Below are 22,249 nucleotides of genomic sequence, written 5' to 3' on the forward strand. Positions count from 1 at the left end.
GTAAACGAACGCTTCAACATAGAAGAACGAAATTTGGGGAACCAAGAGGGCTTAGTGTACTGATCATTACCTGAAAGTATCATCTAGTTTGGGTGAAAAAATATTTGCTGAGATTTCTGAAGACTAGTAATTTTTGGAAGCTTGCAACCCCTTTCAATGAAAGTGTTTCTCGCCAGTCACTGCTTAGGGCTACATGAAAAGGAAACAAAACATAGAGTTAGAATGTGAAACTGCTTTACTGTGTCAAGTTTCAAGAAGCTAGCACAAACCGTGTTTGATTTAGAGTTCCAAATACATCTATCAATATAGGAGAAAACAGAGTGAAATGCCAGAATGGAAACTGTTACTGGAAACGAACGCTTCAACATAGAAGAATGAAATTTGGATAACCAAGTGGGCTTAGTGTACTGATCATTACCTGAAAGTATCATCCAGTTTGGGTGAAAAAATATTTGCTGAGATTTCTGGAGACTCGTAATTTTTGGAAGCTTGCAACCCCTTTCAATGAAAGTGTTTCTCGCCAGTCACTGCTTAAAGCTACATGAAAAGGAAACAAAACATAGAGTTACAATGTGAAACTGCTTTACTGTGTCAAGTTTCAAGAAGCTAGCACAAACCGTGTTTGATTTAGAGTTCCAAATACATCTATCAATATAGGAGAAAACAGAGTGAAATGCCAGAGTGGAAACTGTTAGTGTAAACGAACGCTTCAACATAGAAGAACGAAATTTGGGGAACCAAGAGGGCTTAGTGTACTGATCATTACCTGAAAGTATCATCTAGTTTGGGTGAAAAAATATTTGCTGAGATTTCTGAAGACTCGTAATTTTTGGAAGCTTGCAACCCCTTTCAATGAAAGTGTTTCTCGCCAGTCACTGCTTAGGGCTACATGAAAAGGAAACAAAACATAGAGTTAGAATGTGAAACTGCTTTACTGTGTCAAGTTTCAAGAAGCTAGCACAAACCGTGTTTGATTTAGAGTTCCAAATACATCTATCAATATAGGAGAAAACAGAGTGAAATGCCAGAGTGGAAACTGTTAGTGTAAACGAACGCTTCAACATAGAAGAACGAAATTTGGGGAACCAAGAGGGCTTAGTGTACTGATCATTACCTGAAAGTATCATCTAGTTTGGGTGAAAAAATATTTGCTGAGATTTCTGAAGACTAGTAATTTTTGGAAGCTTGCAACCCCTTTCAATGAAAGTGTTTCTCGCCAGTCACTGCTTAGGGCTACATGAAAAGGAAACAAAACATAGAGTTAGAATGTGAAACTGCTTTACTGTGTCAAGTTTCAAGAAGCTAGCACAAACCGTGTTTGATTTAGAGTTCCAAATACATCTATCAATATAGGAGAAAACAGAGTGAAATGCCAGAGTGGAAACTGTTACTGGAAACGAACGCTTCAACATAGAAGAATGAAATTTGGAGAACCAAGTGGGCTTAGTGTACTGATCATTACCTGAAAGTATCATGCAGTTTGGGTGAAAAAATATTTGCTGAGATTTCTGGAGACTCGTAATTTTTGGAAGCTTGCAACCCCTTTCAATGAAAGTGTTTCTCGCCAGTCACTGCTTAGGGCTACATGAAAAGGAAACAAAACATAGAGTTAGAATGTGAAACTGCTTTACTGTGTCAAGTTTCAAGAAGCTAGCACAAACCGTGTTTGATTTAGAGTTCCAAATACATCTATCAATATAGGAGAAAACAGAGTGAAATGCCAGAGTGGAAACTGTTAGTGTAAACGAACGCTTCAACATAGAAGAACGAAATTTGGGGAACCAAGAGGGCTTAGTGTACTGATCATTACCTGAAAGTATCATCTAGTTTGGGTGAAAAAATATTTGCTGAGATTTCTGAAGACTCGTAATTTTTGGAAGCTTGCAACCCCTTTCAATGAAAGTGTTTCTCGCCAGTCACTGCTTAGGGCTACATGAAAAGGAAACAAAACATAGAGTTAGAATGTGAAACTGCTTTACTGTGTCAAGTTTCAAGAAGCTAGCACAAACCGTGTTTGATTTAGAGTTCCAAATACATCTATCAATATAGGAGAAAACAGAGTGAAATGCCAGAATGGAAACTGTTACTGGAAACGAACGCTTCAACATAGAAGAATGAAATTTGGAGAACCAAGTGGGCTTAGTGTACTGATCATTACCTGAAAGTATCATCCAGTTTGGGTGAAAAAATATTTGCTGAGATTTCTGGAGACTCGTAATTTTTGGAAGCTTGCAACCCCTTTCAATGAAAGTGTTTCTCGCCAGTCACTGCTTAAAGCTACATGAAAAGGAAACAAAACATAGAGTTACAATGTGAAACTGCTTTACTGTGTCAAGTTTCAAGAAGCTAGCACAAACCGTGTTTGATTTAGAGTTCCAAATACATCTATCAATATAGGAGAAAACAGAGTGAAATGCCAGAGTGGAAACTGTTAGTGTAAACGAACGCTTCAACATAGAAGAACGAAATTTGGGGAACCAAGAGGGCTTAGTGTACTGATCATTACCTGAAAGTATCATCTAGTTTGGGTGAAAAAATATTTGCTGAGATTTCTGAAGACTCGTAATTTTTGGAAGCTTGCAACCCCTTTCAATGAAAGTGTTTCTCGCCAGTCACTGCTTAGGGCTACATGAAAAGGAAACAAAACATAGAGTTAGAATGTGAAACTGCTTTACTGTGTCAAGTTTCAAGAAGCTAGCACAAACCGTGTTTGATTTTGAGTTCCAAATACATCTATCAATATAGGAGAAAACAGAGTGAAATGCCAGAGTGGAAACTGTTAGTGTAAACGAACGCTTCAACATAGAAGAACGAAATTTGGGGAACCAAGAGGGCTTAGTGTACTGATCATTACCTGAAAGTATCATCTAGTTTGGGTGAAAAAATATTTGCTGAGATTTCTGAAGACTAGTAATTTTTGGAAGCTTGCAACCCCTTTCAATGAAAGTGTTTCTCGCCAGTCACTGCTTAGGGCTACATGAAAAGGAAACAAAACATAGAGTTACAATGTGAAACTGCTTTACTGTGTCAAGTTTCAAGAAGCTAGCACAAACCGTGTTTGATTTAGAGTTCCAAATACATCTATCAATATAGGAGAAAACAGAGTGAAATGCCAGAGTGGAAACTGTTACTGGAAACGAACGCTTCAACATAGAAGAATGAAATTTGGAGAACCAAGTGGGCTTAGTGTACTGATCATTACCTGAAAGTATCATCCAGTTTGGGTGAAAAAATATTTGCTGAGATTTCTGGAGACTCGTAATTTTTGGAAGCTTGCAACCCCTTTCAATGAAAGTGTTTCTCGCCAGTCACTGCTTAAAGCTACATGAAAAGGATACAAAACATAGAGTTAGAATGTGAAACTGCTTTACTGTGTCAAGTTTCAAGAAGCTAGCACAAACCGTGTTTGATTTAGAGTTCCAAATACATCTATCAATATAGGAGAAAACACAGTGAAATGCCAGAGTGGAAACTGTTAGTGTAAACGAACGCTTCAACATAGAAGAACGAAATTTGGGGAACCAAGAGGGCTTAGTGTACTGATCATTACCTGAAAGTATCATCTAGTTTGGGTGAAAAAATATTTGCTGAGATTTCTGAAGACTAGTAATTTTTGGAAGCTTGCAACCCCTTTCAATGAAAGTGTTTCTCGCCAGTCACTGCTTAGGGCTACATGAAAAGGAAACAAAACATAGAGTTAGAATGTGAAACTGCTTTACTGTGTCAAGTTTCAAGAAGCTAGCACAAACCGTGTTTGATTTAGAGTTCCAAATACATCTATCAATATAGGACAAAACAGAGTGAAATGCCAGAATGGAAACTGTTACTGGAAACGAACGCTTCAACATAGAAGAATGAAATTTGGAGAACCAAGTGGGCTTAGTGTACTGATCATTACCTGAAAGTATCATCCAGTTTGGGTGAAAAAATATTTGCTGAGATTTCTGGAGACTCGTAATTTTTGGAAGCTTGCAACCCCTTTCAATGAAAGTGTTTCTCGCCAGTCACTGCTTAAAGCTACATGAAAAGGAAACAAAACATAGAGTTACAATGTGAAACTGCTTTACTGTGTCAAGTTTCAAGAAGCTAGCACAAACCGTGTTTGATTTAGAGTTCCAAATACATCTATCAATATAGGAGAAAACAGAGTGAAATGCCAGAGTGGAAACTGTTAGTGTAAACGAACGCTTCAACATAGAAGAACGAAATTTGGGGAACCAAGAGGGCTTAGTGTACTGATCATTACCTGAAAGTATCATCTAGTTTGGGTGAAAAAATATTTGCTGAGATTTCTGAAGACTCGTAATTTTTGGAAGCTTGCAACCCCTTTCAATGAAAGTGTTTCTCGCCAGTCACTGCTTAGGGCTACATGAAAAGGAAACAAAACATAGAGTTAGAATGTGAAACTGCTTTACTGTGTCAAGTTTCAAGAAGCTAGCACAAACCGTGTTTGATTTAGAGTTCCAAATACATCTATCAATATAGGAGAAAACAGAGTGAAATGCCAGAGTGGAAAGTGTTACTGGAAACGAACGCTTCAACATAGAAGAATGAAATTTGGAGAACCAAGTGGGCTTAGTGTACTGATCATTACCTGAAAGTATCATCCAGTTTGGGTGAAAAAATATTTGCTGAGATTTCTGGAGACTCGTAATTTTTGGAAGCTTGCAACCCCTTTCAATGAAAGTGTTTCTCGCCAGTCACTGCTTAAAGCTACATGAAAAGGAAACAAAACATAGAGTTAGAATGTGAAACTGCTTTACTGTGTCAAGTTTCAAGAAGCTAGCACAAACCGTGTTTGATTTAGAGTTCCAAATACATCTATCAATATAGGAGAAAACAGAGTGAAACGCAAAAATTCAAACTGTTACTGGAAACGAACGCTTCAACATAGAAGAACGAAATTTGGGGAACCAAGTGGGCTTAGTGTACTGATCATTACCTGAAAGTATCATCCAGTTTGGGTGAAAAAATATTTGCTGAGATTTCTGGAGACTCGTTATTTTTGGAAGCTTGCAACCCCTTTCAATGAAAGTGTTTCTCGCCAGTCACTGCTTAGGGCTACATGAAAAAGAAACAAAACATAGAGTTAGAATGTGAAACTGATTTACTGTGTCAAGTTTCAAGAAGCTAGCACAAACCGTGTTTGATTTAGAGTTCCAAATACATCTATCAATATAGGAGAAAACAGAGTGAAATGCCAGAGTGGAAACTGTTAGTGTAAACGAACGCTTCAGCATAGAAGAACGAAATATGGAGAACCAAGTGGGCCAAGTGTACTGATCATTACCTGAAAGTATCATCCAGTTTGGGTGAAAAAATATTTGCTGAGATTTCTGGAGACTCGTAATTTTTAGAAGCTTGCAACCCCTTTCAATGAAAGTGTTTCTCGCCAGTCTCTGCTTAGGGCTACAAGAAAAGGAAACAAAACATAGAGTTAGAATGTGAAACTGCTTTACTGTGTCAAGTTTCAAGAAGCTAGCACAAACCGTGTTTGATTTAGAGTTCCAAATACATCTATCAATATAGGAGAAAACAGAGTGAAATGCCAGAATGGAAACTGTTACTGGAAACGAACGCTTCAACATAGAAGAATGAAATTTGGAGAACCGAGTGGGCTTAGTGTACTGATCATTACCCGAAAGTATCATCCAGTTTGGGTGAAAAAATATTTGCTGAGATTTCTGAAGACTCGTAATTTTTGGAAGCTTGCAACCCCTTTCAATGAAAGTGTTTCTCGCCAGTCACTGCTTAGGGCTACATGAAAAGGAAACAAAACATAGAGTTAGAATGTGAAACTGCTTTACTGTGTCAAGTTTCAAGAAGCTAGCACAAACCGTGTTTGATTTAGAGTTCCAAATACATCTATCAATATAGGAGAAAACAGAGTGAAACGACAAAATTCAAACTGTTACTGGAAACGAACGCTTCAACATAGAAGAACGAAATTTGGGGAACCAAGTGGGCTTAGTGTACTGATCATTACCCGAAAGTATCATCCAGTTTGGGTGAAAAAATATTTGCTGAGATTTCTGAAGACTCGTAATTTTTGGAAGCTTGCAACCCCTTTCAATGAAAGTGTTTCTCGCCAGTCACTGCTTAGGGCTACATGAAAAGGAAACAAAACATAGAGTTAGAATGTGAAACTGCTTTACTGTGTCAAGTTTCAAGAAGCTAGCACAAACCGTGTTTGATTTAGAGTTCCAAATACATCTATCAATATAGGAGAAAACAGAGTGAAATGCCAGAATGGAAACTGTTACTGGAAACGAACGCTTCAACATAGAAGAATGAAATTTGGAGAACCAAGTGGGCTTAGTGTACTGATCATTACCTGAAAGTATCATCCAGTTTGGGTGAAAAAATATTTGCTGAGATTTCTGGAGACTCGTAATTTTTGGAAGCTTGCAACCCCTTTCAATGAAAGTGTTTCTCGCCAGTCACTGCTTAAAGCTACATGAAAAGGAAACAAAACATAGAGTTAGAATGTGAAACTGCTTTACTGTGTCAATTTTCAAGAAGCTAGCACAAACCGTGTTTGATTTAGAGTTCCAAATACATCTATCAATATAGGAGAAAACAGAGTGAAACGCAAAAATTCAAACTGTTACTGGAAACGAACGCTTCAACATAGAAGAACGAAATTTGGGGAACCAAGTGGGCTTAGTGTACTGATCATTACCTGAAAGTATCATGCAGTTTGGGTGAAAAAATATATGCTGAGATTTCTGGAGACTCGTAATTTTTGGAAGCTTGCAACCCCTTTCAATGAAAGTGTTTCTCGCCAGTCACTGCTTAAAGCTACATGAAAAGGAAACAAAACATAGAGTTAGAATGTGAAACTGCTTTACTGTGTCAAGTTTCAAGAAGCTAGCACAAACCGTGTTTGATTTAGTGTTCCAAATACATCTATCAATATAGGAGAAAACAGAGTGAAACGACAAAATTCAAACTGTTACTGGAAACGAACGCTTCAACATAGAAGAACGAAATTTGGGGAACCAAGTGGGCTTAGTGTACTGATCATTACCTGAAAGTATCATCCAGTTTGGGTGAAAAAATATTTGCTGAGATTTCTGGAGACTCGTAATTTTTGGAAGCTTGCAACCCCTTTCAATGAAAGTGTTTCTCGCCAGTCACTGCTTAGGGCTACATGAAAAGGAAACAAAACATAGAGTTAGAATGTGAAACTGCTTTACTGTGTCAAGTTTCAAGAAGCTAGCACAAACCGTGTTTGATTTAGAGTTCCAAATACATCTATCAATATAGGAGAAAACAGAGTGAAATGCCAGAATGAAAACTGTTACTGGAAACGAACGCTTCAACATAGAAGAATGAAATTTGGAGAACCAAGTGGGCTTAGTGTACTGATCATTACCTGAAAGTATCATCCAGTTTGGGTGAAAAAATATTTGCTGAGATTTCTGGAGACTCGTAATTTTTGGAAGCTTGCAACCCCTTTCAATGAAAGTGTTTCTCGCCAGTCACTGCTTAAAGCTACATGAAAAGGAAACAAAACATAGAGTTACAATGTGAAACTGCTTTACTGTGTGAAGTTTCAAGAAGCTAGCACAAACCGTGTTTGTTTTAGAGTTCCAAATACATCTATCAATATATGAGAAAACAGAGTGAAACGCAAAAATTCAAACTGTTACTGGAAACGAACGCTTCAACATAGAAGAACAAAATTTGGGGAACCAAGTGGGCTTAGTGTACTGATCATTACCTGAAAGTATCATGCAGTTTGGGTGAAAAAATATTTGCTGAGATTTCTGGAGACTCGTAATTTTTGGAAGCTTGCAACCCCTTTCAATGAAAGTGTTTCTCGCCAGTCACTCCTTAGGGCTACATGAAAAAGAAACAAAACATAGAGTTAGAATGTGAAACTGCTTTACTGTGTCAAGTTTCAAGAAGCTAGCACAAACCGTGTTTGATTTAGAGTTCCAAATACATCTATCAATATAGGAGAAAACAGAGTGAAATGCCAGAGTGGAAACTGTTAGTGTAAACGAACGCTTCAACATAGAAGAACGAAATTTGGGGAACCAAGAGGGCTTAGTGTACTGATCATTACCTGAAAGTATCATCTAGTTTGGGTGAAAAAATATTTGCTGAGATTTCTGAAGACTCGTAATTTTTGGAAGCTTGCAACCCCTTTCAATGAAAGTGTTTCTCGCCAGTCACTGATTAGGGCTACATGAAAAGGAAACAAAACATAGAGTTAGAATGTGAAACTGCTTTACTGTGTCAAGTTTCAAGAAGCTAGCACAAACCGTGTTTGATTTAGAGTTCCAAATACATCTATCAATATAGGAGAAAACAGAGTGAAATGCCAGAGTGGAAACTGCTACTGGAAACGAACGCTTCAACATAGAAGAATGAAATTTGGAGAACCAAGTGGGCTTAGTGTACTGATCATTACCTGAAAGTATCATCCAGTTTGGGTGAAAAAATATTTGCTGAGATTTCTGGAGACTCGTAATTTTTGGAAGCTTGCAACCCCTTTCAATGAAGGTGTTTCTCGCCAGTCACTGCTTAAAGCTACATGAAAAGGAAACAAAACATAGAGTTAGAATTTGAAACTGCTTTACTGTGTCAAGTTTCAAGAAGCTAGCACAAACCGTGTTTGATTTAGAGTTCCAAATACATCTATCAATATAGGAGAAAACAGAGTGAAACGCAAAAATTCAAACTGTTACTGGAAACGAACGCTTCAACATAGAAGAACGAAATTTGGGGAACCAAGTGGGCTTAGTGTACTGATCATTACCTGAAAGTATCATGCAGTTTGGGTGAAAAAATATTTGCTGAGATTTCTGGAGACTCGTAATTTTTGGAAGCTTGCAACCCCTTTCAATGAAAGTGTTTCTCGCCAGTCACTGCTTAGGGCTACATGAAAAAGAAACAAAACATAGAGTTAGAATGTGAAACTGCTTTACTGTGTCAAGTTTCAAGAAGCTAGCACAAACCGTGTTTGATTTAGAGTTCCAAATACATCTATCAATATAGGAGAAAACAGAGTGAAATGCCAGAATGGAAACTGTTACTGGAAACGAACGCTTCAACATAGAAGAATGAAATTTGGAGAACCGAGTAGGCTTAGTGTACTGATCATTACCTGAAAGTATCATCCAGTTTGGGTGAAAAAATATTTGCTGAGATTTCTGGAGACTCGTAATTTTTGGAAGCTTGCAACCCCTTTCAATGAAGGTGTTTCTCGCCAGTCACTGCTTAAAGCTACATGAAAAGGAAACAAAACATAGAGTTAGAATGTGAAACTGCTTTACTGTGTCAAGTTTCAAGAAGCTAGCACAAACCGTGTTTGATTTAGTGTTCCAAATACATCTATCAATATAGGAGAAAACAGAGTGAAACGACAAAATTCAAACTGTTACTGGAAACGAACGCTTCAACATAGAAGAACGAAATTTGGGGAACCAAGTGGGCTTAGTGTACTGATCATTACCCGAAAGTATCATCCAGTTTGGGTGAAAAAATATTTGCTGAGATTTCTGAAGACTAGTAATTTTTGGAAGCTTGCAACCCCTTTCAATGAAAGTGTTTCTCGCCAGTCACTGCTTAGGGCTACATGAAAAGGAAACAAAACATAGAGTTAGAATGTGAAACTGCTTTACTGTGTCAAGTTTCAAGAAGCTAGCACAAACCGTGTTTGATTTAGAGTTCCAAATACATCTATCAATATAGGAGAAAACAGAGTGAAATGCCAGAATGGAAACTGTTACTGGAAACGAACGCTTCAACATAGAAGAATGAAATTTGGAGAACCAAGTGGGCTTAGTGTACTGATCATTACCTGAAAGTATCATCCAGTTTGGGTGAAAAAATATTTGCTGAGATTTCTGGAGACTCGTAATTTTTGGAAGCTTGCATCCCCTTTCAATGAAAGTGTTTCTCGCCAGTCACTCCTTAGGGCTACATGAAAAAGAAACAAAACATAGAGTTAGAATGTGAAACTGCTTTACTGTGTCAAGTTTCAAGAAGCTAGCACAAACCGTGTTTGATTTAGAGTTCCAAATACATCTATCAATATAGGAGAAAACAGAGTGAAACGCAAAAATTCAAACTGTTACTGGAAACGAACGCTTCAACATAGAAGAACGAAATTTGGGGAACCAAGTGGGCTTAGTGTACTGATCATTACCTGAAAGTAACATGCAGTTTGGGTGAAAAAATATTTGCTGAGATTTCTGGAGACTCGTAATTTTTGGAAGCTTGCAACCCCTTTCAATGAAGGTGATTCTCGCCAGTCACTGCTTAAAGCTACATGAAAAGGAAACAAAACATAGAGTTAGAATGTGAAACTGCTTTACTGTGTCAAGTTTCAAGAAGCTAGCACAAACCGTGTTTGATTTAGTGTTCCAAATACATCTATCAATATAGGAGAAAACAGAGTGAAACGACAAAATTCAAACTGTTACTGGAAACGAACGCTTCAACATAGAAGAACGAAATATGGGGAACCAAGTGGGCTTAGTGTACTGATCATTACCTGAAAGTATCATCCAGTTTGGGTGAAAAAATATTTGCTGAGATTTCTGGAGACTCGTAATTTTTGGAAGCTTGCAACCCCTTTCAATGAAAGTGTTTCTCGCCAGTCACTGCTTAGGGCTACATGAAAAGGAAACAAAACATAGAGTTAGAATGTGAAACTGCTTTACTGTGTCAAGTTTCAAGAAGCTAGCACAAACCGTGTTTGATTTAGAGTTCCAAATACATCTATCAATATAGGAGAAAACAGAGTGAAATGCCAGAATGGAAACTGTTACTGGAAACGAACGCTTCAACATAGAAGAATGAAATTTGGAGAACCGAGTGGGCTTAGTGTACTGATCATTACCTGAAAGTATCATCCAGTTTGGGTGAAAAAATATTTGCTGAGATTTCTGGAGACTCGTAATTTTTGGAAGCTTGCAACCCCTTTCAATGAAAGTGTTTCTCGCCAGTCACTGCTTAAAGCTACATGAAAAGGAAACAAAACATAGAGTTACAATGTGAAACTGCTTTACTGTGTGAAGTTTCAAGAAGCTAGCACAAACCGTGTTTGATTTAGAGTTCCAAATACATCTATCAATATAGGAGAAAACAGAGTGAAACGCAAAAATTCAAACTGTTACTGGAAACGAACGCTTCAACATAGAAGAACGAAATTTGGGGAACCTAATGGGCTTAGTGTACTGATCATTACCTGAAAGTATCATGCAGTTTGGGTGAAAAAATATTTGCTGAGATTTCTGGAGACTCGTAATTTTTGGAAGCTTGCAACCCCTTTCAATGAAAGTGTTTCTCGCCAGTCACTCCTTAGGGCTACATGAAAAAGAAACAAAACATAGAGTTAGAATGTGAAACTGCTTTACTGTGTCAAGTTTCAAGAAGCTAGCACAAACCGTGTTTGATTTAGAGTTCCAAATACATCTATCAATATAGGAGAAAACAGAGTGAAATGCCAGAGTGGAAACTGTTAGTGTAAACGAACGCTTCAACATAGAAGAACGAAATTTCGGGAACCAAGATGGCTTAGTGTACTGATCATTACCTGAAAGTATCATCTAGTTTGGGTGAAAAAATATTTGCTGAGATTTCTGAAGACTCGTAATTTTTGGAAGCTTGCAACCCCTTTCAATGAAAGTGTTTCTCGCCAGTCACTGCTTAGGGCTACATGAAAAGGAAACAAAACATAGAGTTAGAATGTGAAACTGCTTTACTGTGTCAAGTTTCAAGAAGCTAGCACAAACCGTGTTTGATTTAGAGTTCCAAATACATCTATCAATATAGGAGAAAACAGAGTGAAACGACAAAATTCAAACTGTTACTGGAACCAAGTGGGCTTAGTGTACTGATCATTACCTGAAAGTATCATCCAGTTTGGGTGAAAAAATATTTGCTGAGATTTCTGGAGACTCGTAATTTTTGGAAGCTTGCAACCCCTTTCAATGAAGGTGTTTCTCGCCAGTCACTGCTTAAAGCTACATGAAAAGGAAACAAAACATAGAGTTAGAATTTGAAACTGCTTTACTGTGTCAAGTTTCAAGAAGCTAGCACAAACCGTGTTTGATTTAGAGTTCCAAATACATCTATCAATATAGGAGAAAACAGAGTGAAACGCAAAAATTCAAACTGTTACTGGAAACGAACGCTTCAACATAGAAGAACGAAATTTGGGGAACCAAGTGGGCTTAGTGTACTGATCATTACCTGAAAGTATCATGCAGTTTGGGTGAAAAAATATTTGCTGAGATTTCTGGAGACTCGTAATTTTTGGAAGCTTGCAACCCCTTTCAATGAAAGTGTTTCTCGCCAGTCACTGCTTAGGGCTACATGAAAAAGAAACAAAACATAGAGTTAGAATGTGAAACTGCTTTACTGTGTCAAGTTTCAAGAAGCTAGCACAAACCGTGTTTGATTTAGAGTTCCAAATACATCTATCAATATAGGAGAAAACAGAGTGAAATGCCAGAATGGAAACTGTTACTGGAAACGAACGCTTCAACATAGAAGAATGAAATTTGGAGAACCGAGTAGGCTTAGTGTACTGATCATTACCTGAAAGTATCATCCAGTTTGGGTGAAAAAATATTTGCTGAGATTTCTGGAGACTCGTAATTTTTGGAAGCTTGCAACCCCTTTCAATGAAGGTGTTTCTCGCCAGTCACTGCTTAAAGCTACATGAAAAGGAAACAAAACATAGAGTTAGAATGTGAAACTGCTTTACTGTGTCAAGTTTCAAGAAGCTAGCACAAACCGTGTTTGATTTAGTGTTCCAAATACATCTATCAATATAGGAGAAAACAGAGTGAAACGACAAAATTCAAACTGTTACTGGAAACGAACGCTTCAACATAGAAGAACGAAATTTGGGGAACCAAGTGGGCTTAGTGTACTGATCATTACCCGAAAGTATCATCCAGTTTGGGTGAAAAAATATTTGCTGAGATTTCTGAAGACTAGTAATTTTTGGAAGCTTGCAACCTCTTTCAATGAAAGTGTTTCTCGCCAGTCACTGCTTAGGGCTACATGAAAAGGAAACAAAACATAGAGTTAGAATGTGAAACTGCTTTACTGTGTCAAGTTTCAAGAAGCTAGCACAAACCGTGTTTGATTTAGAGTTCCAAATACATCTATCAATATAGGAGAAAACAGAGTGAAATGCCAGAATGGAAACTGTTACTGGAAACGAACGCTTCAACATAGAAGAATGAAATTTGGAGAACCAAGTGGGCTTAGTGTACTGATCATTACCTGAAAGTATCATCCAGTTTGGGTGAAAAAATATTTGCTGAGATTTCTGGAGACTCGTAATTTTTGGAAGCTTGCAACCCCTTTCAATGAAAGTGTTTCTCGCCAGTCACTCCTTAGGGCTACATGAAAAAGAAACAAAACATAGAGTTAGAATGTGAAACTGCTTTACTGTGTCAAGTTTCAAGAAGCTAGCACAAACCGTGTTTGATTTAGAGTTCCAAATACATCTATCAATATAGGAGAAAACAGAGTGAAACGCAAAAATTCAAACTGTTACTGGAAACGAACGCTTCAACATAGAAGAACGAAATTTGGGGAACCAAGTGGGCTTAGTGTACTGATCATTACCTGAAAGTAACATGCAGTTTGGGTGAAAAAATATTTGCTGAGATTTCTGGAGACTCGTAATTTTTGGAAGCTTGCAACCCCTTTCAATGAAGGTGATTCTCGCCAGTCACTGCTTAAAGCTACATGAAAAGGAAACAAAACATAGAGTTAGAATGTGAAACTGCTTTACTGTGTCAAGTTTCAAGAAGCTAGCACAAACCGTGTTTGATTTAGTGTTCCAAATACATCTATCAATATAGGAGAAAACAGAGTGAAACGACAAAATTCAAACTGTTACTGGAAACGAACGCTTCAACATAGAAGAACGAAATATGGGGAACCAAGTGGGCTTAGTGTACTGATCATTACCTGAAAGTATCATCCAGTTTGGGTGAAAAAATATTTGCTGAGATTTCTGGAGACTCGTAATTTTTGGAAGCTTGCAACCCCTTTCAATGAAAGTGTTTCTCGCCAGTCACTGCTTAGGGCTACATGAAAAGGAAACAAAACATAGAGTTAGAATGTGAAACTGCTTTACTGTGTCAAGTTTCAAGAAGCTAGCACAAACCGTGTTTGATTTAGAGTTCCAAATACATCTATCAATATAGGAGAAAACAGAGTGAAATGCCAGAATGGAAACTGTTACTGGAAACGAACGCTTCAACATAGAAGAATGAAATTTGGAGAACCGAGTGGGCTTAGTGTACTGATCATTACCTGAAAGTATCATCCAGTTTGGGTGAAAAAATATTTGCTGAGATTTCTGGAGACTCGTAATTTTTGGAAGCTTGCAACCCCTTTCAATGAAAGTGTTTCTCGCCAGTCACTGCTTAAAGCTACATGAAAAGGAAACAAAACATAGAGTTACAATGTGAAACTGCTTTACTGTGTGAAGTTTCAAGAAGCTAGCACAAACCGTGTTTGATTTAGAGTTCCAAATACATCTATCAATATAGGAGAAAACAGAGTGAAACGCAAAAATTCAAACTGTTACTGGAAACGAACGCTTCAACATAGAAGAACGAAATTTGGGGAACCTAATGGGCTTAGTGTACTGATCATTACCTGAAAGTATCATGCAGTTTGGGTGAAAAAATATTTGCTGAGATTTCTGGAGACTCGTAATTTTTGGAAGCTTGCAACCCCTTTCAATGAAAGTGTTTCTCGCCAGTCACTCCTTAGGGCTACATGAAAAAGAAACAAAACATAGAGTTAGAATGTGAAACTGCTTTACTGTGTCAAGTTTCAAGAAGCTAGCACAAACCGTGTTTGATTTAGAGTTCCAAATACATCTATCAATATAGGAGAAAACAAAGTGAAATGCCAGAGTGGAAACTGTTAGTGTAAACGAACGCTTCAACATAGAAGAACGAAATTTCGGGAACCAAGATGGCTTAGTGTACTGATCATTACCTGAAAGTATCATCTAGTTTGGGTGAAAAAATATTTGCTGAGATTTCTGAAGACTCGTAATTTTTGGAAGCTTGCAACCCCTTTCAATGAAAGTGTTTCTCGCCAGTCACTGCTTAGGGCTACATGAAAAGGAAACAAAACATAGAGTTAGAATGTGAAACTGCTTTACTGTGTCAAGTTTCAAGAAGCTAGCACAAACCGTGTTTGATTTAGAGTTCCAAATACATCTATCAATATAGGAGAAAACAGAGTGAAACGACAAAATTCAAACTGTTACTGGAACCAAGTGGGCTTAGTGTACTGATCATTACCTGAAAGTATCATCCAGTTTGGGTGAAAAAATATTTGCTGAGATTTCTGGAGACTCGTAATTTTTGGAAGCTTGCAACCCCTTTCAATGAAAGTGTTTCTCGCCAGTCACTGCTTAAAGCTACATGAAAAGGAAACAAAACATAGAGTTACAATGTGAAACTGCTTTACTGTGTCAAGTTTCAAGAAGCTAGTACAAACCGTGTTTGATTTAGAGTTCCAAATACATCTATCAATATAGGAGAAAACAGAGTGAAATGCCAGAATGGAAACTGTTACTGGAAACGAACGCTTCAACATAGAAGAATGAAATTTGGAGAACCAAGTGGGCTTAGTGTACTGATCATTACCTGAAAGTATCATGCAGTTTGGGTGAAAAAATATTTGCTGAGATTTCTGGAGACTCGTAATTTTTGGAAGCTTGCAACCCCTTTCAATGAAAGTGTTTCTCGCCAGTCACTGCTTAAAGCTACATGAAAAGGAAACAAAACATAGAGTTAGAATGTGAAACTGCTTTACTGTGTCAAGTTTCAAGAAGCTAGCACAAACCGTGTTTGATTTAGAGTTCCAAATACATCTATCAATATAGGAGAAAACAGAGTGAAATGCCAGAGTGGAAACTGTTAGTGTAAACGAACGCTTCAACATAGAAGAACGAAATTTGGGGAACCAAGTGGGCTTAGTGTACTGATCATTACCTGAAAGTATCATCCAGTTTGGGTGAAAAAATATTTGCTGAGATTTCTGGAGACTCGTAATTTTTGGAAGCTTGCAACCCCTTTCAATGAAAGTGTTTCTCGCCAGTCACTGCTTAGGGCTACATGAAAAGGAAACAAAACATAGAGTTAGAATGTGAAACTGCTTTACTGTGTCAAGTTTCAAGAAGCTAGCACAAACCGTGTTTGATTTAGAGTTCCAAATACATCTATCAATATAGGAGAAAACAGAGTGAAATGCCAGAATGGAAACTGTTACTGGAAACGAACGCTTCAACATAGAAGAATGAAATTTGGAGAACCAAGTGGGCTTAGTGTACTGATCATTACCTGAAAGTATCATCCAGTTTGGGTGAAAAAATATTTGCTGAGATTTCTGGAGACTCGTAATTTTTGGAAGCTTGCAACCCCTTTCAATGAAAGTGTTTCTCGCCAGTCACTGCTTAAAGCTACATGAAAAGGAAACAAAACATAGAGTTACAATGTGAAACTGCTTTACTGTGTGAAGTTTCAAGAAGCTAGCACAAACCGTGTTTGATTTAGAGTTCCAAATACATCTATCAATATAGGAGAAAACAGAGTGAAACGACTAAATTCAAACTGTTACTGGAAACGAACGCTTCAACATAGAAGATCGAAATTTGGGGAACCAAGAGGGCTTAGTGTACTGATCATTACCTGAAAGTATCATCTAGTTTGGGTGAAAAAATATTTGCTGAGATTTCTGGAGACTCGTAATTTTTGGAAGCTTGCAACCCCTTTCAATGAAAGTGTTTCTCGCCAGTCACTGCTTAGGGCTACATGAAAAGGAAACAAAACATAGAGTTAGAATGTGAAACTGCTTTACTGTGTCAAGTTTCAAGAAGCTAGCACAAACCGTGTTTGATTTAGAGTTCCAAATACATCTATCAATATAGGAGAAAACAGAGTGAAATGCCAGAGTGGAAACTGTTAGTGTAAACGAACGCTTCAACATAGAAGAACGAAATATGGAGAACCAAGTGGGCCAAGTGTACTGATCATTACCTGAAAGTATCATCCAGTTTGGGTGAAAAAATATTTGCTGAGATTTCTGGAGACTCGTAATTTTTGGAAGCTTGCAACCCCTTTCAATGAAAGTGTTTCTCGCCAGTCACTGCTTAGGGCTACATGAAAAAGAAACAAAACATAGAGTTAGAATGTGAAACTGCTTTACTGTGTCAAGTTTCAAGAAGCTAGCACAAACCGTGTTTGATTTAGAGTTCCAAATACATCTATCAATATAGGAGAAAACAGAGTGAAATGCCAGAGTGGAAACTGCTACTGGAAACGAACGCTTCAACATAGAAGAATGAAATTTGGAGAACCAAGTGGGCTTACTGTACTGATCATTACCTGAAAGTATCATCCAGTTTGGGTGAAAAAATATTTGCTGAGATTTCTGGAGACTCGTAATTTTTGGAAGCTTGCAACCCCTTTCAATGAAGGTGTTTCTCGCCAGTCACTGCTTAAAGCTACATGAAAAGGAAACAAAACATAGAGTTAGAATTTGAAACTGCTTTACTGTGTCAAGTTTCAAGAAGCTAGCACAAACCGTGTTTGATTTAGAGTTCCAAATACATCTATCAATATAGGAGAAAACAGAGTGAAACGCAAAAATTCAAACTGTTACTGGAAACGAACGCTTCAACATAGAAGAACGAAATTTGGGGAACCAAGTGGGCTTAGTGTACTGATCATTACCTGAAAGTATCATGCAGTTTGGGTGAAAAAATATTTGCTGAGATTTCTGGAGACTCGTAATTTTTGGAAGCTTGCAACCCCTTTCAATGAAAGTGTTTCTCGCCAGTCACTGCTTAGGGCTACATGAAAAAGAAACAAAACATAAAGTTAGAATGTGAAACTGCTTTACTGTGTCAAGTTTCAAGAAGCTAGCACAAACCGTGTTTGATTTAGAGTTCCAAATACATCTATCAATATAGGAGAAAACAGAGTGAAATGCCAGAATGGAAACTGTTACTGGAAACGAACGCTTCAACATAGAAGAATGAAATTTGGAGAACCGAGTAGGCTTAGTGTACTGATCATTACCTGAAAGTATCATCCAGTTTGGGTGAAAAAATATTTGCTGAGATTTCTGGAGACTCGTAATTTTTGGAAGCTTGCAACCCCTTTCAATGAAGGGGTTTCTCGCCACTCACTGCTTAAAGCTACATGAAAAGGAAACAAAACATAGAGTTAGAATGTGAAACTGCTTTACTGTGTCAAGTTTCAAGAAGCTAGCACAAACCGTGTTTGATTTAGTGTTCCAAATACATCTATCAATATAGGAGAAAACAGAGTGAAACGACAAAATTCAAACTGTTACTGGAAACGAACGCTTCAACATAGAAGAACGAAATTTGGGGAACCAAGTGGGCTTAGTGTACTGATCATTACCCGAAAGTATCATCCAGTTTGGGTGAAAAAATATTTGCTGAGATTTCTGAAGACTCGTAATTTTTGGAAGCTTGCAACCCCTTTCAATGAAAGTGTTTCTCGCCAGTCACTGCTTAGGGCTACATGAAAAGGAAACAAAACATAGAGTTAGAATGTGAAACTGCTTTACTGTGTCAAGTTTCAAGAAGCTAGCACAAACCGTGTTTGATTTAGAGTTCCAAATACATCTATCAATATAGGAGAAAACAGAGTGAAATGCCAGAATGGAAACTGTTACTGGAAACGAACGCTTCAACATAGAAGAATGAAATTTGGATAACCAAGTGGGCTTAGTGTACTGATCATTACCTGAAAGTATCATCCAGTTTGGGTTAAAAAATATTTGCTGAGATTTCTGGAGACTCGTAATTTTTGGAAGCTTGCAACCCCTTTCAATGAAAGTGTTTCTCGCCAGTCACTGCTTAAAGCTACATGAAAAGGAAACAAAACATAGAGTTAGAATGTGAAACTGCTTTACTGTGTCAAGTTTCAAGAAGCTAGCACAAACCGTGTTTGATTTAGAGTTCCAAATACATCTATCAATATAGGAGAAAACAGAGTGAAATGCCAGAGTGGAAACTGTTAGTGTAAACGAACGCTTCAACATAGAAGAACGAAATTTGGGGAACCAAGAGGGCTTAGTGTACTGATCATTACCTGAAATTATCATCTAGTTTGGGTGAAAAAATATTTGCTGAGATTTCTGAAGACTCGTAATTTTTGGAAGCTTGCAACCCCTTTCAATGAAAGTGTTTCTCGCCAGTCACTGCTTAAAGCTACATGAAAAGGAAACAAAACATAGAGTTACAATGTGAAACTGCTTTACTGTGTCAAGTTTCAAGAAGCTAGCACAAACCGTGTTTGATTTAGAGTTCCAAATACATCTATCAATATAGGAGAAAACAGAGTGAAATGCCAGAATGGAAACTGTTACTGGAAACGAACGCTTCAACATAGAAGAACGAAATTTGGAGAACCAAGTGGGCCAAGTGTACTGATCATTACGTGAAAGTATCATCCAGTTTGGGTGAAAAAATATTTGCTGAGATTTCTGGAGACTCGTAATTTTTAGAAGCTTGCAACCCCTTTCAATGAAAGTGTTTCTCGCCAGTCACTGCTTAAAGCTACATGAAAAGGAAACAAAACATAGAGTTACAATGTGAAACTGCTTTACTGTGTCAAGTTTCAAGAAGCTAGCACAAACCGTGTTTGATTTAGAGTTCCAAATACATCTATCAATATAGGAGAAAACAGAGTGAAACGACAAAATTCAAACTGTTACTGGAAACGAACGCTTCAACATAGAAGAACGAAATTTGGGGAACCAAGAGGGCTTAGTGTACTGATCATTACCTGAAAGTATCATCTAGTTTGGGTGAAAAAATATTTGCTGAGATTTCTGGAGACTCGTAATTTTTGGAAGCTTGCAACCCCTTTCAATGAAAGTGTTTCTCGCCAGTCACTGCTTAGGGCTACATGAAAAGGAAACAAAACATAGAGTTAGAATGTGAAACTGCTTTACTGTGTCAAGTTTCAAGAAGCTAGCACAAACCGTGTTTGATTTAGAGTTCCAAATACATCTATCAATATAGGAGAAAACAGAGTGAAAAGCAAAAATTCAAACTCTTACTGGAAACGAACGCTTCAACATAGAAGAACGAAATTTGGGGAACCAAGTGGGCTTAGTGTACTGATCATTACCTGAAAGTATCATGCAGTTTGGGTGAAAAAATATTTGCTGAGATTTCTGAAGACTCGTAATTTTTGGAAGCTTGCAACCCCTTTCAATGAAAGTGTTTCTCGCCAGTCACTGCTTAGGGCTACATGAAAAGGAAACAAAACATAGAGTTACAATGTGAAACTGCTTTACTGTGTCAAGTTTCAAGAAGCTAGCACAAACCGTGTTTGATTTAGAGTTCCAAATACATCTATCAATATAGGAGAAAACAGAGTGAAAAGCAAAAATTCAAACTCTTACTGGAAACGAACGCTTCAACATAGAAGAACGAAATTTGGGGAACCAAGTGGGCTTAGTGTACTGATCATTACCTGAAAGTATCATGCAGTTTGGGTGAAAAAATATTTGCTGAGATTTCTGGAGACTCGTAATTTTTGGAAGCTTGCAACCCCTTTCAATGAAAGTGTTTCTCGCCAGTCACTGCTTAAAGCTACATGAAAAGGAAACAAAACGTAGAGTTACAATGTGAAACTGCTTTACTGTGTGAAGTTTCAAGAAGCTAGCACAAACCGTGTTTGATTTAGAGTTCCAAATACATCTATCAATATAGGAGAAAACAGAGTGAAATGCCAGAATGGAAACTGTTACTGGAAACGAACGCTTCAACATAGAAGAACGAAATTTGGAGAACCAAGTGGGCCAAGTGTACTGATCATTACGTGAAAGTATCATCCAGTTTGGGTGAAAAAATATTTGCTGAGATTTCTGGAGACTCGTAATTTTTAGAAGCTTGCAACCCCTTTCAATGAAAGTGTTTCTCGCCAGTCACTGCTTAAAGCTACATGAAAAGGAAACAAAACATAGAGTTACAATGTGAAACTGCTTTACTGTGTCAAGATTCAAGAAGCTAGCACAAACCGTGTTTGATTTAGAGTTCCAAATACATCTATCAATATAGGAGAAAACAGAGTGAAACGACAAAATTCAAACTGTTACTGGAAATGAACGCTTCAACATAGAAGAACGAAATTTGGGGAACCAAGAGGGCTTAGTGTACTGATCATTACCTGAAAGTATCATGTAATTTGGGTGAAAAAATATTTGCTGAGATTTCTGGAGACTCGTAATTTTTGGAAGCTTGCAACCCCTTTCAATGAAAGTGTTTCTCGCCAGTCACTGCTTAGGGCTACATGAAAAGGAAACAAAACATAGAGTTAGAATGTGAAACTGCTTTACTGTGTCAAATTTCAAGAAGCTAGCACAAACCGTGTTTGATTTAGAGTTCCAAATACATCTATCAATATAGGAGAAAACAGAGTGAAACGCAAAAATTCAAACTGTTACTGGAAACGAACGCTTCAACATAGAAGAACGAAATTTGGGGAACCAAGTGGGCTTAGTGTACTGATCATTACCTGAAAGTATCATGCAGTTTGGGTGAAAAAATATTTGCTGAGATTTCTGGAGACTCGTAATTTTTGGAAGCTTGCAACCCCTTTCAATGAAAGTGTTTCTCGCCAGTCACTGCTTAGGGCTACATGAAAAAGAAACAAAACATAGAGTTAGAATGTGAAACTGCTTTACTGTGTCAAGTTTCAAGAAGCTAGCACAAACCGTGTTTGATTTAGAGTTCCAAATACATCTATCAATATAGGAGAAAACAGAGTGAAATGCCAGAGTGGAAACTGTTAGTGTAAACGAACGCTTCAACATAGAAGAACGAAATATGGAGAACCAAGTGGGCCAAGTGTACTGATCATTACCTGAAAGTATCATCCAGTTTGGGTGAAAAAATATTTGCTGAGATTTCTGGAGACTCGTAATTTTTAGAAGCTTGCAACCCCTTTCAATGAAAGTGTTTCTCACCAGTCTCTGCTTAGGGCTACAAGAAAAGGAAACAAAACATAGAGTTAGAATGTGAAACTGCTTTACTGTGTCAAGTTTCAAGAAGCTAGCACAAACCGTGTTTGATTTAGTGTTCCAAATACATCTATCAATATAGGAGAAAACAGAGTGAAACGACAAAATTCAAACTGTTACTGGAAACGAACGCTTCAACATAGAAGAACGAAATTTGGGGAACCAAGTGGGC

The sequence above is a fragment of the Spermophilus citellus genome, assembly GCF_964194105.1.
Source record: "Spermophilus citellus genome assembly, chromosome: 4".
Lineage (NCBI taxonomy): Eukaryota > Metazoa > Chordata > Mammalia > Rodentia > Sciuridae > Spermophilus > Spermophilus citellus.